Source organism: Acinonyx jubatus, chromosome E3 (genome assembly GCF_027475565.1).
Source record: "Acinonyx jubatus isolate Ajub_Pintada_27869175 chromosome E3, VMU_Ajub_asm_v1.0, whole genome shotgun sequence".
In the NCBI taxonomy this organism is placed as follows: domain Eukaryota; kingdom Metazoa; phylum Chordata; class Mammalia; order Carnivora; family Felidae; genus Acinonyx; species Acinonyx jubatus.
The window spans coordinates 15,596,616-15,613,804 of NC_069398.1; the positions used below are offsets into that span (position 1 = coordinate 15,596,616).

The 17,189-nt window shown below is 43.1% G+C and overlaps 1 long non-coding RNA gene across 1 annotated transcript in view; it reads left to right on the forward strand.

The window, feature by feature from the left end:
* The window catches only part of LOC113596711 (uncharacterized), a 55,257-nt gene that overhangs the window by 23,328 nt on the left and 14,740 nt on the right, over positions 1-17,189 (forward strand). Inside the window, exon 2 of the long non-coding RNA XR_008294466.1 lies at positions 15,526-15,600. This is a non-coding gene — a long non-coding RNA (uncharacterized LOC113596711). The remainder of the gene's footprint in view (positions 1-15,525; positions 15,601-17,189) is intronic.

The window sequence follows — 17,189 nt, forward strand, 5'->3', positions numbered from 1 at the left end:
TCCGTTTCAATTTACTTTCAGAGACTGGGGGGGGGGGGGGGGTGTATGTTTCTGTATTTAATTTTTAAAAAAATGTTTATTTACTTTGAGAGAGAGAGGGAATGTGTGTGTGCATCCACTATAGAGAAAGAGAGAGAGAGCACTCATGCATGGTGGGGGGCAGAGAAAGAGGCGAGAGAGAAATCCCAAGCAGGCTCCGTGTTGTCAGTGAAGAGCCTGTCATGGGGCTCGATCCCACCAACCATGAGATCGTGACCTGAGCTCATATCAGGAGTCAGCTGCTTCACCGACTGAGCCATGCAGGCGCCCCTAATTTTGTTTTTTGATTGTGTAAAATACAAACAGGGCTTCAAAGGCAGATCTATAATACAAGGTCTATTTTAAGAAGTCTATTGTCGACTCCTGATTCCTCCAGTGTATTTCTTCTCTTTCCTAATTTAATCATTTAAGTGTTAAGTTTCATTAGGGTTTAACTATACCTGTTAATTTAATATCTTTAACATGTAATGGTGTATAATAATATGTTATAATAACATAAAATAATATATGTATAGCAGCAACTCTATGTTATGTGTTATTATAACATTGTGTCATAGCATTAGTAATTATGTTAATTTAGCACAATTCAACACAGAACATATAATGCTATATTGACACATTTTGTCAATTAGCACAACTTCACATATACCGTATCTGTGTTCAACACCTGTGTTAATCAGATAGGCTGTATGTGAATGTGTGTGTGTGAATGTGTGCGTGTTTTATTTCCCCTTTTTTAGGTAAGGGGTACTGTGGTACACACACATTTCTGCACCTTGCTTTCTCACTTAATATATACTGGAGATCATGCCAGATAGCATGGGTTTTGAGAAGACAAGGTTGTAACTCAGAAGGAGAGTCCTTGTTTAAATTCAAAAGCAATAGAAAGGCGGTTTCCAGATATGCAAGGCCATGGAAGTGTTTTGCTAAAAGCAAACCAAGAGGGGCGCCTGGCAGGCTCAGTTGGTTAAACATCAGACTCTCGATTTCATCTCAGGTCGTGATCTCAGGGTTCGTGGGATGGAGCCCTGGGTCGGGCTCTGTGCTGGCGGACGGAGCCTGCTTGGGATTCTCTCTCCCTCTCTCTCTGCCCCTCCCCTGCTCATACATGCACCTGCTCTCTCTCTCTCTGTCTCTGTCTCTCTCAAAATAAACTTAAAAAAAAAAAAACCCAACAAATGAACTCCATAAAGAATGTATCCATCTCATGTGCAGATGAGAAGTAAGTAAGTAAATCTCAGAGGACGAAATGTGAGGCTAGAGACAACCGGCAGAAAGTGCTAGAATGAATGGAGCATGGAGCTAAGACACGTAAGCACCGTCAGCCGATAGTGTGCAAATGTGAACGGACCTTCGAAGACTCCGGTGATAAAATGGTCATATTTTGAAAATGAGAGCCCGAGTTTAACATTTCAGATAATAACTAATGGCGAGCAAGAAGGGAGAGTAATAAAAACAAAGGATGCTATTTTTCTCGTCTGCGGATACCCTGTATCCTTGATTTTAATAACTGAAGAAATGGATATTCAATTTTTTAAATTAAACCAGCAGCATACTGTCTAAATTACTAATGAAAGGGAAGGGAGGTTCTTGTGGGAGCCTCAGAGGCCTGAGGGGAAGCAGCAGCGGGTTCAGGCGGGTTCAGGGGCTGCCCGGCCCTTCTCCTGGATCCCCCTCTGGGGTCTGGGCTGCATGTGTGGTATTCACCCGCTGCAGGATGTCCACACCGCTGACGTGCGAGACCACAAGAACAGACATGGTTTCCGTCCGTGCTTATGGGGTCCAGCTTCTTGTTCTCTTGAACTTCAGGCTCTAGCATTAGACACCCAAATAGCCTTCCAGAAACTGCTTACCTACCTCGGCTGTGTCCATTCACATTCCTATAAAAATTCGTATCTGTGTGCTTATGTGCACACATGTGCGTTTTCTAGCTGTTCTGCTTCTTGGATTGAACCCCGGCGGATAACAACACCAACACAAACCACGTATATACTATAAATTCAGGGACATAAATATATCAGGGAAATGGCCTTGAGCTGGTGATTAACTCGAGTTTGGGCTCTGCCAGCCACCATGTAGAATATTGGGCAAATCCTATTACTCTGAATCTGTTTCCTCGTCTGTGATATGGTGGGTTGGTACCACTAATCTCTAAATTTGTGTCATTCTTGTTGTTTTTAGAAGCTGTACTTTGACATCCACTGACAAGCTGTGAAATCAATATAGTCTGTAGTGACCAGCATCTAGAAACATTAAATGGAATAGAATAGAATAGAAAATACCAAAGTGCATTATGTGTATTAGGGATAATATTTTTATTTCAAGTAGATAGATAGTGGGTGCCTGGGTGGCTCAGTCAGTTAAGCGTGCAGCTTTGTCTCAGGTCATGACATCACAGTTTATGGGTTTGAGCCCCATGTCGGGCTCTGTGCTGACAGCTCGGAGCCTGGAGCCTGCTTCGGATTCTGTGTCTCCTCCTCTCTCTCTGCTCCTCCCCCACTCGCACTCTGTTCTCTCTCTCTCTCTCTCTCTCTCTCTCTTTCTCTCAAAAATAAACATTAAAAAAAAAACCAAGTAGATAGCTATGAATGTTGTCATATAAAATGTATTTCTTACTGGGAGTCAGGTTAGAAAAGCCTGAAAAATACTTCTTTTTCTTTTCTTTTTTTTTAATGTTTTATTTATTTTTGAGACAGGGAGAGACAGAGCATGAACAGGGGAGGGTCAGAGAGAGGGAGGCACAGGATCTGAAACAGGCTCCAGGCTCTGAGCTGTCAGCACAGGACCTGACGCGGGGCTCGAACTCACGAAGCATGAGATCATGACCTGAGCCGAAGTCAGATGCTTAACCGACTGAGCCACCCAGGTGCCCCAAAATATTTCTTTTTTGCAATGATCAAGGAAATTATTCCTCAGGTCTAAGACGATGTGTTTACCGAATCTGGACGATTCCAATAAGGTAGAGGATGGAAAACCATAGATTACGTCCCGCACCTACTGTGTCTGGCTATTCCATTCACTCAGTTTTCGTTTTCCTCTGCTTGTAATGTCTCGGTACATGCATGAACCACCCAGCATTTTAAGCCTGAATTGCTTATCGATGTGAAAACTTGCAGAGATGCACAACATCCGGGTTTCTGGCTTCTCTCGAAATTCCAGAATGTCTGCTATATTGGGTGGACTTTGGTTCGGCAGTGGTCAGCTAGAAATGCACAGGGATTGCTCCCCAGTGCGATAGGCATGTGTTTTTAAAATGTAGGTTTTATTTATTATTATTCAGGGATATGAGAAGGCCAAGAGATTAGGAGACAACTGCCACTGCATAGGTAATCTGGCACTCACAGAAGAGAGGGCCATGCCATGCTAGGCCATGCCATGGGGTGGAGGGGCACACGGGGGAACACCAGGGTTGGTCAGGAGGCAGAAGGAGTGCGGAAATGAGGGCAACATCCTTTATTGTGGCATCACAGGCAAAGACAAGGCGGGATGCGCAGGCCTGGGATTGGCCAGAATGAATCATTTCAGCAGCTCCGGGGTGTGGGACTGCCCTTACTTGTCTGGTACTTGGTCCTGGGGAGACGGCGGCCCAGAGCGTATGAAGAAGCCCTTACAGAAAAGTTGGGGGTGTGAGCTCCGGATTGGTCGGTTTGCTTATGCAAGGCATGCGGGCTGGCTTGTCCTTCACGATCTCTAGGAATTAGCCTAGCCCTTCCCAGGGCAGTCTCTCCAGGGCCAGCAAGACCCTAAGAGCATTAGAAATACAGAAACTAAACAAGGCACGATCCATACAGCATGTGGGTTATAATTTGCTCCAGTCCCTACTTGGCGGAGCTCACTCATTTGTTCCAGGCACTGGAGTTCAGGACTCCCAGCTTGACATCAATTTCCCACCGGTACCGTGATGAATGTCTTTCAGCCTTGGAGACAGCTACGCGTGTTTCAGCTACACACTGTGAACAGCAGAGAAGACAGAAGCGCAGGGTAGCTGTCCTGCGTGGGAAGTAACACCGCAGAGAGGGAAGTGGTGATACACCAGGTCTGGTGCTCACCGCTCATGACTGACGATCTGGGCCGCTGGTAGAGGCACAGGTGTCTCCATAACCTCTGACTGGCAAATGACCCATTGTCAAGGAGACAGAATTTTTCTGGCTGGATTATCAATAGGGCTCAAATCCCTTTGGACAGTAATTGTCCTTGGTCAATGCCATCGAAAGCATTACTTGGATTTTTTGTTTTTAAATTTGGGACCAAGACTTAGGATCGTGTCTCCTTACCAGTATCGATGCCTTTGGGGGAAGAAGTCAGCGTTTTTTTTTCTTTTTAAGAACTCAGCATTTTAGGATGTTCACCAGGAGGACAATATGCCAAAGGGACACCGCATCTCATCAAGCCTCGCTGCCCTTGTCGTCTTAGATCCTGAATTACATGAGAAAAATGCTCTTTCCCTCTTGATTCATATCCATTGCAATGCAGTGATGAGACTCATGTTTCTTAGGGATGCACGTAGGGTCCGGCATTAGAAGGAGCTGGGTTCAAATCCCAGCTTTTACCACTTCACCTTGTGTGATATTGCAATGAACTTCATTGCTTTTAGTCCTTTCTCCAGCTACGGAACCGGGATAATAATATCTATCTGGGTTTCTGTGAGAGCTAAGTAAGTCAATTCAGTAAAGCATTTAGACCCATGGCTGGCACAAAATAAGTGTTTGTATATAATGGAGGTTATTCAATTATTATTCATCAAATATGTCACGCATGGTGCTCCTGCCACAAAGATAAGGCATGGTTTCTGTCCTAAGAAAATGCGATCCAGTGTGGTTAAGTGTTGTAAATCAGAAAGGTACAGAGTTTGCACGAGGAGGGATCTGTTCTGGGGAAAGAGGTGGAGTACATTAAGGAAAGCATTCAGGAGGGAGGCCAGGCACAGGGTAGGATAAATGAGATCCCTCAAGGAGCCATTCGCATGCCCCTGAGAGTAAGTGTCCGAAATTCTGCATCCTGCATCCTGGGCACCTGTCTTGCCTCAGTTTAGCCCTGGACCCCTCCCCCCATTCAAGAGAAGGTGCCATTAGAATTAGATCTTGAAGGATAGCATGAGATGGTCAGATGACATCCTAAGCAAAGAGGAAGGTGTCTAAAAAGCATCAAGCAAGAAAATAGAAGAGCGCATTCATGTAATACACTGGGAACGAAACATAATGGGGCCACCAGGAAGGGTGAGTACTCCAAGCGGAGTGTGGCGAGACTACTCAGGTGGGGAGGGGTCACATAGTGAAGAACATTTCTGGGCATGCAAAGGAACTTGGCATTTATCCTTGGCCATGGGGAATCTCTGTAAAAAACTTAGTAATACACTTAAGAAGAAACATACAGGACCTAAGCAAACACAAATATAAAAATTTTCTGGGAGGCATAAAAGAAGTCTCGAATGCATGGAGAAACAGAGAGTTATTTTTGTATTCCTGATATCGTCGCGACTCGACGTAAATTCTCAAAACTGCATGGTCCTCAAACTGTTACTGTCAGACTCAGTATCATCCAAGGGATTTCCACTTGGCTTAACTCCGTCAGATCCTGGATGATGTCAATCGGTAAAAAGTACAACCTTCTCTCTCACCACTGTGATTTCTGAACTTGCAGTAACTGATGAAGTTCTGGAGGAGTGAAGGAGCCAGGGCAAAAAATGGGGGCTTTCTGGGCCCCTCCTCCATGTGTCTGGTGATACATATGCCCGGGATATTTATATGAGACCACACACTGGGGACGAAGTCTAGTACGGAGTGATACTGATCATGTCATCACCGTAACACTTAGAAACTTGGAGCCATAATTAATTTGCTTTAAGAGAGAAAAAGAAATGGAACATTTCTTGTTTCGTATAGAGAAATTCTTACCTGCCCCCATTAAGAATCAAGAATCCCTTTTTTAGGGAGGAAGCATATACTTATCTTGATGAGCACTGAATAATGTATAGAATAGTGTTTAACCATTATTTTGCCCACCTGAAACTAATATGGCATCATATGCTAATTATCTTTCAATTTAAAAAAAGGACTTCTTTTTTAAAAATCCAAGTAAGCCCTGCAATATATAATCACTGCCTCTAGTGAAGGCAACGATGTTGGTCAACGCCTTGCAACAATATTTTGCATAATGATAATGAAGAAGCTAAGAATACCTAGCATTTATTTGTTTGGTGCTAATTCATCCACGGCTCAGCTACTGTTTGGCTTTGCTAGGTTGGCCCCCATGGTTTGAGCACCAGGATGCACGTTGGGTTCAGGTCTTTTCCACATGCCTCCTTATTCTTTAAAAAAAATTTTTTTTTAAGTTTACTTATTTTGAGAGAGACACACACACATAGAATGTGAATAGGGGAGGGGGGGAGAGACACAGAATCCAAAGCAGGCTCCAAGCTCTGAGCTGTCAGCATAGAGCCCCATGTGGGGCTCAAACCCATGAACCATGAGAGCATGACCTGAGCCAAAGTCGGAGGCTTAACAAACTGAGCCATCCAGGCACCCCCACATGTCTCCCTATTATTATTATTTTTTTATTTTTATTTTTAATTTTTAATTTTTTTTTTTTTTGTATCAGCCACTCCCTAGAGCATGCCCTCCTTGTGGTAGGTCATGTGAGCGAAAGAAGGTAGTGGGAACACAGGCTTCTTTTTCAGGCCCTGGTTTGGGACTGGCCCCTACGATTGTGTGAGGCAAAGCCAATCAAATGGCCAAGGCTCCAGGGTACTCTGGCCCAAGGGAGTATCCTGGACAATAATCCAATCTGTCACGGTCACATGACGGGACAGTTGGGTTTGCTCACAACTCAAATGATAAAAGCTCATTGACTGCACGTTCTTTGATAAGTCACTTCTAAGAGTGGTTTCAGTCTACCTTACAGGCTTATTTTGGGACTCCCGGGGACGCAGAAACACTCTGCAAAAGCCAGAGCACCTGAAATGTGCTTTTCATAATTGTTTCAATGGCAAAATCAAACATGTCTGTGAGTCCTCACCCCGAGCTTCCTACTTAGATGCTAATTTTCTGGCAGATGGCTCTGGGGACAGCCTAATGCTGCCCCTGCTGGGTGGGACAGTGCAGGTCACACTGTCGATGGAGGCACGTACTACTAACAATGTATGCTGGGTCTCTTTGAGCATTTAGTATTTATTGAATTTGGGCTTTCAACCTGCCCTCCACTGCAATGCAGAAATCCTGGAACTCTACTCTTTTTCCTAGAAAGCCCATGTGTTAACCCAAAACGAGCCTTAGGGGGCCAACTACTCTTTGTTCGGCTCAGACCCTGCAGACACCCCGTCCCCGTTACTGACAAATGTCCTCCAATGTCCTGTCCGTGTCACCTGCACCGCCGATAAGGGCAAATCGCTTGCAGATAGGCGAGAGTGACTCTGGGATTGGGAATCAGGATGCCTGCCTTCCAGGGCTGGCACTGCCTCTTTTCCTTCTGTTTCCTCATCTGTAAAATGGAGATTAGAATAACTGCCCTACTTTCTCACACGGCGGCTGTGAAGACAAAATGAGAAGAGCATGTTGCAAAATAAGAAACACTATTCAAATGCAAGACAATTTTAGATTCTTCGATTCCTCCCTAACTGCATAATAGCCCCTCACATTTGTACAATGCTTCTCATTTTTCAAAGCGCTTCTAGTTGCATTGTCTCTTTCTGTCCACACCACAGTTTCTCGATGTTTCCGGGGAGGAAGTGGAGGACTGGAACAGTCCTGTGGCTTGCCTAGGGCCAGCGGGTAAGTCACAGGGCCGGGAAAGCAGCCAATTTCCCTGGTGCGAGTCCTGTATTTTCCCCTTTGGGATCCACTGCTTCAGCTTCTCTGTCAGTGCCCTTGGACGTCCATCTGGAGAAGTGTGTCTGAGGCCAATGTTGCCGGTGGTGTGAGGGCGGTCAAGGTGTGGAGCGACTTCCTCCCGGGAAAGTGAGCTTAGGGATCCAAAGTTTAATTCCAGGACTTGTCCTGGGCAATGCTTGGGTGGGTTGGGGGGGGGGTCCCCATGATCCAAGCCTCTGGGTCACTGGCAGCCTCTGCCCCATCTCATTCTACCAGCTTCTTCGTAAGATGGTGGGAAAATGGCCACCAGTTAAGACATCTGACAGCGATTTCCTGAATCCCTTACGGCGATGAGGCAAAGTCCTCTGGGACATAAAACTATCTACTTACTTAAAATGGAAAGAAACTCAGAGATCTTTGTATTCCAGACAGTTCATTCAGCGGCTAGAAGATAGAGGCTGACAGAAGACAAGAAATTTACTCATGGTTGGAGAATGGATTTGGGGTTCTCGCAGATTTGGGGATTCATTCTCCGCTCTGCCACTTACTGATGGGGGGGACCAGGGTGGTTGGGGAGGATCTTTCATTTAATAGCGAAATCAATGTATTTAAAGTACCGAGTACCTAGGGGTCACTACAACTGTAGCAGAGTCTGAATAAACTTCTGATGATTTCTTTAGGTTGCTTTTCTAGAAATAGAAGTACCAAGGGGCACCTGGGTGACTCAGTTGGTTAAACATCCGACTTCTGCTCAGGTCATGATCTCATGGCTCTCGAGTTCGAGCCCCATATTGGGCTCTGTGCTGACAGAACCTGCTGCAAATTCTGTGTCTCCCTCTCTTTCTGCCCCTTCCCTGTTTGCGCGCACTCTCTCTCTCTCTCTCTCTCTGTCAAAAATAAATAAACATTAGAAAAAAGAAGTAGAAGTACCAAGTCAAATGATCTTTAAAAACTCTTGATAAGTATTGCCAACTCGGGCTCCAGAAATGCGATTTTAGGTCTTTATATTCCCATCCATTGTGGCCACACATAGTTGATCATACCCTTGCAGACTCTGGGTGTTATCTTTCTGTAATCTTTACTAATTTTACAGGTGAAAAATGCTACTCACTATTATTTTGGTGCAAACTTCTTTGATTATTAGTGATATTAAATATTTGTTTTAATTGTATCTTTTTACTAGCAAAGTTTGTCTTTTTTATGTCGTCAAATTCATTAAAGCTTAAAGCTAATCTCACTATGCCCGCTCCCTGCTAACTCTCCTAATATTTTCACCCAAACACCATCATTATTACATGAGATACCCTTTGATGGGTATGTGTTGATCAGCACAAATCTATTTTGGCAGAGTAAGGAAATGTAGTAGATTGAATAACAGGAATATAGAAAGATATTTGGTTAGAGATTTTGTAATTGGGTGTATGCACTTGAGAATATCTTGTTTTTAGAAAAAAAAAATAGTTTGAATCAATAGACTTGACTGAACGGAATGTGCTGGCAGAGGAATATGGCATGACCGGCATGATATTTGGATTTGCAGACATGATAAAGAGGAAGATATGGTAAATCTTTAATATTCTGGTGACCCCAAAAGGTGGAAAGGAACTGGGGCAGGATTTGAGAGATGTTCGTGCACAACATTACTTAAACCACGTGGACCAGGCTGGAACACAGAAAAAGAAGGTACATAATGCCCACTTTCCTGGCTATGGCACCTACTTTTTGTTTCTCCCATTGGATCACAGATGTAAAACCTTCAGTACCGGAAGAAAATAACATAATCTTGAGGTAGACAGGATTTCTAATTTTTACGTGATCAATTGCCAAAGAAAACAACCTCTATGTAACCATCAGAAATTTCTACATATAAAGCACTGCACATGTAAAATTGAAAACAGAACCGAAATGTGGGGAAAATATTTGCAACATACATGAAAATAGTTAAGTTCCTTTATGTATATAAATGGAACCCCCAAATAATAAGGAAAATACAGAGATTTCACCAGAAATGTGACCCTCAGATGTGAATAAACAATTATCTAAAAGAAACTAAGAGATGATAAATGTCTGAAAAACTGCTCAGCTTTGCTCATATTAAATGCAAATTATTTAAGCAGTGTGATAACACTTCAAAGACATAATATTAATTATAAAATAGCTTGATATAGAACTTGCATAATTACAGGTTTATTTAAAAACAACAACATCCATACTTATATATCGTCTCCCATGTTGATGGTGGTGATTTTTAAGTTATGAGATTGTAGGTGATTTCTCTCTCTCTCTCTCGTATTAATTAAAACTTTTTCTATGATAAGTATTAATTGCTTTTGAGACAAAAGACCAGTTATTTACTTAAGTATTTACTTTCTGTTTTAGTGATAAAATCCAAAGCAGACATTGTTGTATGGAAATGGGTATTCTCATGTCCCCACTATAGGAATATAAATAATAAGTTCAACATTTCTGGGAACTGATTTGTCAGGAGAGAAACTTTCAGAACGTATATACTCTTCAAGCTGATAATTCTGCCTTATTAAATTTATATTAAAATATATGAAGGGCATAGTAGAAACAAGAATATTCATTACAATGTAGCTATTTGCAGTTAAAATTTGTGACAACTTATATGTTCAAGAAGACAGAACTGGAATATAATTACAGAGTAATTAGTACTGCTCTGAGCATGGTATTTGAAGTGTTTCCAAAAAGTGAGTCATGCTCGAATAAATCTGAGAAATACCATGTTAAACAAAGTCAAATATTTTTCTTCAGTTGTAGGATTTTCAGACTTTAATAACTAATGTGCATTATGACAATTCAAACAGGCACTATTTTCCGAACTTATTTTACCACAGAATTTTTTTCTCTCAAGGTAGCTATGGAAATCTTCTAGAACAATGTTCAGAGAACATCAGTTTTGGAAACATTGCCACAGAGAGTCCTTCAAATGGGGTTGTAGGAGAGTATTCCATTATCTAGAAAGATACACAATACATACGAAAATATGTGTCATATAAATTCATTTCATATGAAATGATGAACGATATATCAAATTTCATATCATATGAAACGATACAGGAGTTTACAGAAGAGTAGACATAACGTGATCCCATTAATGGGGGACCACGAGCACATTGGAAAGAAACTGGCCAAAAAAAAATTAACAGCAAAGCTTTTTTTTTTAATTTTCTTTTATGTTTATTTATTTTTGAGACAGAAACAGAGCATGAGTGGGGGAGATGCAGAGAGAGGGGGACACAGAATCCGAAGCAGGCTCCAGGCTCCAAGCTGTCAGCACAGAGCCTGATGCGGGGCCCGAACCCACCAACTGTGAGATCATGACCTGGGTCGAAGTCGGACGCCCAACCGACTGAACCCCCCAGATGCCCCAGCAAAGTTTTAAAAGTGGTCATGTCTGCGTAATGGAAAATGAGCAATCTTTCCTTTTTTGCTTTTTGCTTATACACATTTAATAGGATTTCACAAGGAACCTATATTCCTGTTGAAGTAAGGAAAATGATAAAAGTTATAGAAATGATGTTGGGGAATATGCAATATATTGTTCACAATGTGTTCGCTGTGAAAAGGAGGTTACAAAGCGGTTTGTTCAGTATGGTATCTTTTTAAAAACATTTTGGTGTATGGATAGCCGTGCAGAGAAAAAAGAAATGTATCAAGATATTAAGTTATTACTTGGGGTCACATCTGGGATTACAGATAATTTTACGTAAACAGATCCCTTTCCTGTTGGTCTCTTGTAAGAATGTGACTCAAACCTCTTGATCCTCCAGGGGGAGGGTCTCCAAGGTGGGATGCCCATACCCCAAGGAGGGTGCGAGATGATGTATTGGTTGGGGAACATTATTAGAGCGGTAGTAGTCATGTACATAATGTGTAGTCATGTACATAACATATATTTGCACAGTAGGACTTGTATGAAGTTTGTAGATGCGTTTCCATACATTAGCAGTGCATTCTCCAAATATTTTCCCATAGGGTATCATAATCAAAGACTGTGCCACTAGTATACTCAACCACTGGCAAGTGCCATCAGTGGCCACACTTCCAGGCTTCTGAAAGATAGTGTCCTGATGACACGGGCTTAAATCTTCCCTCTGGTTTTGCTGACCAAAGGTCCAAAGACCCCAGTTTTCTCCTCCGTTCAGTTTCTGAGGTCCGAATCTCTGCTCTCAGGATAAGGGAAAGGGCATTATATTGGTGAGATAGCCACTAAAGCTAAATACTAAATATACCTGGCCCTTCATCTTCTGGATGCAAGGTGATTGCCATTCTTGGCCCTGTTGGGTGGACCCACGTGACCCAGTTCTGGTCAGAGAGGTTTGAGTTGTAGAGTGTAGAGTAGGCATTTGATTACTGCTGTGAGACCCTCCTTTCTAGCACCATGACCTGTGATGTTTGATATTCTGGGGCTCCCGTCGGGCTGAGGTCTAGAGAGAGGACAAATATGACAGAGAGCAGAGCCCCAGCTCAGTGAGTGGGAAGTAAGTCCCAAGTGTCCATCAAATGGATGAGCAGATACAGAAAATATGTTGTACATATATATAGTAGAATATTATTAAATCACAAAAGGGAAGGAAAAACTGACATTTGTGACAACACGGGTGAACCTAGAAGACATTATGTTCAGTGGAATAAGCCAGACACAGAAAGACAAATACCATATGTGACCATATGTGATCTCAGTTGTATGTGATATCTAAAAAAGTAGAACTCAAGAGAACCCGAAAACAGAATGGGGTATACCAGGGGCTGGAGGCAGGTGTGTGTGTGTGTGTGTGTGTGTGTGTGTGTGTGTGTGTGTGTGTGTGAAATGGGGAGATGTTGGTCAAAGGGTACAAACTTTTAGTTATAAGATGAATAAGTTCTGGGGACCTAATGTGCAGTTAATAACACTGGGCGCCTGGGTGGCTCAGTCAGTTGAGCATCCAACTCTTGATTTTGGCTCAGGTCATGATCCCAGGGTCATGGAATTGAGCTGAGTCAGGCTCTGCACTGAGCTTGGAGGCTGCTTAAGTTCCTCTCTCTCTCTCTCTCTCTCTCTCTCCCTCTGCCCCTCTCCCCCACTTGCACTCTCTCTCTCTCTCTCTCAAATTAATTAATTAATTAATTAATTAATTAATACCATATTATATACTTGAAAGTTGCTAAGAGAGTAGATCTTAAGTGTTCTCATAAAAAAAGTATGTGAAGTGATGAAGGTGTTAGTATATTTAATGTATACTGAATCATCACATTGTGTACTTTAAATATATACAGTTTTTATTTGTCAATTATCCCTCAATAAAGGTGACCAAAAAGAGAAAATAAGCTCTGATTTGTTTAAGCCCCTGAAAGTTGGGGGATAGTTGTTAGTACACACAACCTAATCCCTGCTGACTTTGAGATCAGAGTTCACCAGTTAACTCCAGGTGTTATAGACGGGCTTGAACCCATCCAACGTTGAAGCCCTATCCTTGGTTCTTATGGTGAAATGGAATATAATTGCATGTATTTTTTATTTCTTTGTATCATTAAGGACTACTTATTGCTGACCTTCTAAAGGGAATTATTAAGCATTTAAAAATGTTCATCTACAGAAACAAAAGTTAGTAAGTTACTAGATTTTTCCAAAGACTTTAATTTATTTTTCTGCTAAGAAATCTTCTTTTCCTCTCGACCTATTTCCACAATGGGCTCTCCCCAGGCTCCTTTTCTAACGTCTGCCTGGTGGGTAAGGGATTACAGCAGAGTTATAGCTTATGCAGGAGTGAGACTTAAAAGCCAGTGAAGAGAAAACAATACATAAAAATAGTTCATTCTCAAAAATATTTTTCAGGGGTTTTCTAGTTTTAAAAAGTGTTGATCACAGCTCTAAAGCATTAAAACCCTTGGACATTTCTTAAGTTGCTTCTAAAGAATAGTATGCATGACTTTGCACATACAAACCTGCACACATACATAAACATTGACATATATAGTAATCTAAAATACGTCATAAGGGGTACACAAGCATCTGCACCTACACACTAGAATCACACTTAGCATGACAAACACTTGCACTATGAGATTGATGGGGGAAATCGGTGGACTGATGTCAACTGTCTCACGCTCACCTTCGGACATAAGCCTATGGAGCGTGTGGTGGACAGACTTGCCTGCATTATTTAATCATGTTTTCTTTTCCCCGTTGGCCAGCCCTGCAACATGTTTGAATTTTTGAATGTTACATGACTCTTATGGTAAAGCTACGCTTCCTCGGTATGGTATTTGATTCTCTTCTTTCTCTTCTATGGGTTGACTGACTTTCTCCCTTTAAGGAAAGCAGAGCTGGGGCACCTGGGTGGCTCAGTCGGTTGAGCGTCTGACTTCGGCTCAGGTCATGATCTCATGGTCTGTAAGTTCGAGCCCCAAGTTGGGCTCTGTGCTGATGGCTCAGAGTCTGCTCAGGATTCTCTCTCCATCTCTCTGCCACCTCCCTGCTCGTGCTCTGTCTCTCTCTCTCTCTCTCTCTCAAAACAAATAAACTTAAAAAAAAAAAAAAAAAAAAGGAAAGCAGACCTAATATATCTATCCAACCATTTGTTACCGAGGAAATTTCCTGTTGGCCAAATGGATACGTGTTCACTCCTAGAAGAGTAGATACGCCATAACCTACATGTGAGCCTCTGCTACCCCTTTTCTGACATCTGGCCTCTCACGAGTTGGGCTCCAGGTGGACGGGGCTGGCTCCTGACCTGGATATTCACTTTGCAGCTCCAGATTTTCCACCCACTCTTCTCTACCCGGTTCTGTGCTCTGGGGGCTGCATCATCGAGCCTCCCTCCCTCACCTGGTTTCTGGCTGTGCGAGGCCAGTGGGGAGCACCAGCAAATGGGAAGGTGGATGAGATAGACATCCATCCCTCCCACGCTGTTCAGGCTGCTGGTTGGGTTTCTTTGTGGATGCCCTGTCCACAACCCTCCAAATCTCCTCAAACACTTGCTTCCTTTGCTTCTTCAAATAGCTGGCTTCCCTTGCTAATGGCTTTTTCCTAATTCTTACTAATGGTCTTGAGGTGCTGCACCTGTCTGTTGATTTCTCTTATTTCTGCCCACTATTTTCTAAGTGATCCCATCTGGAAATTCTCCTTCAGTTACCCCTTCAAGCACATTATGTATTTCCTGCTGGGGCCTGAACCCTTACAGCCTTATGGGAGCCCGGGTATCACGGGGAAGTTGAAACTATGTCAGTCTTCAATGCAGCCGGTATCCTTGGGGGAAAATGCCTCTCTGTTCTTAAAAATATATATATTATTTAGCAATTAAGAAGTAAAGGCAGGCAAGGAATAATACAATGAATTCCCATGCATCTAAAGAAATAAAAATGTCAGAATGCCTGGGTCGGTTGAGCGCCTGACTTTGGCTCAGGTCATGAGTTTGAGCCCCGTGTTGGGCTCTGTGCTGACAGCTCAGAGCTGGAGTCTGCTTCAGAATGTGTGTGTGTGTGTGTGTGTGTGTGTGTGTGTGTGTGTTTCTCTCTGTCTGCCCTTCCCCCACACATGCTGTCTTTCTTTCTCTCTCTCTTTCTCTCTCTCTCACTTTCTCTCTCAAAAATAAATAAAGTTTAAAAACATTTTTTAAAAAGAAATAAAGATGTCAATATTGATAAAACCTATCTTTCTAAATAATCTCCTTTGCAGTACATCCCCACGGTGTTTTCGAGCTGAGAATCCAAGCCAGGACCTACCTTGCTCACAAAAAGGACAGATTTCAAGGTGAGCTGTGCCATCTGGGGCATTTCGAAATGTACACGTTGAACCTGTGAGCGAGAGTCTGTGTGTGGCTGAGAGAGAAATCTTTGAGGGAGACTTCGGAGAATGATACGCTTGACCCAGCAGCAATTCTATGCAAGCAACTGCTCTTCTCTGAGTCGCTGGGTGCGAGTTGAGAGCACCAGCTTCGGAATGGGACAGGATTGCCTGCATGGCGATCTGGACTCTTTTATTCGTGTCCTCTGTGACCTTGAAGGAGCATTTTGAGGGAGCTCCTTGGCTACAGAGGCCCATTCTCGACACCGGAAGACACGCCCAAGGTGGCACGGTGTTGAGGATGTAATGTTGTGTATGGGAGCACTCACTGTACCGAGAGCTTACAGTCGCGCAGGGGAAATGAGGTACGCAGGCTGATAAATACGATGCGAGGTGACGTGCCATAAAGGTGGTGAAACCTTACGGCTAGATCGTCAAGGTTGCGCGGAGGGAATGGAGGAAAGAATCTTGGAACCATAGCGCCCAGCTCCCTTGCCATGCAGGTGACGACGCGGACAGGACCACAGTTTCTAGCTCCGACCCAACTCCCACTGTCTGCTCTCTACTGTGTTACCTCTCACACCCATTCCGGCTCAAAGTGCAGTTTTATTCTAGGTAAGCAAGATATCAGCACAATTTCACTCTTTTCCCTTTTTAGAAATTTAAAGTAGCACATATTGCAGGGATAAGAAAATCCAGATAAGCAAAGAGCTCTGTAGTTGGCATGACCGTGCCAAGGCAATTCCCACTGGCTGACTAGAGTAGGCAAGAGCATGGGTTCTGGAACATGCCACCGAAAGACTGTCCTGGCCCTAACTCCAGCCAGGCTCCTGTGAGTCCTCTTTCTGATGAGGTCTCGCCCTTGGGCTCCGTCCTTGGCCCATTCAGTCCAGTTTTAGCAAGAATCCTGCTGGGGCAGTTTAGTGAAAATCCCCCACCTTTGATATCTGATTAGATTCCTCCCCCTCCAGCCTTGGTATCTGACAAGCCATGACATCGGACCCAATTCCTTCTTCCCCCACCCTTGATATCTTATCACCCTGGCCTGCCTTGAGTAAAACTCCTGTGCAGTTGGTTTAGGAGATATCCCCCCTACCTTGATGCCCCCTTTTAATAATTTCCCATCTGCGGACCCCCAGCCTGATCCTTGACTGCAAATCTCTACTTGTTCTTGTTGTTTGTGAGGTTGAGCCGATCTCTCTTCTCTACCACAAAACCCCCATCACAGTGGTCCCCCTGAAAAGAGTCTTATCATTTTTAACAAGAGCCACGAATAATTTTTTTTCTTTAGCATTACTACCTGGGTTCAAATTCCAGTTCCGCTATTTATGGTCTGTGTATTATTCTCTTTATTTACAAAATGAAAATGGTAAGACCTGCCTCATAAGCGTTGTGTAGGAATTAAATGAAGTGATCTATCTATTTATATCTGTATCTGTATCCGTGTGCCGACCTATATCCATCTAGGACAGTGCCCGGGACCTGGCGACACTCCATACTCTTTGGCTGTTATGATTTCTTCCACTAGAATATAAGCCCTGCAGGTAGACTTTGAG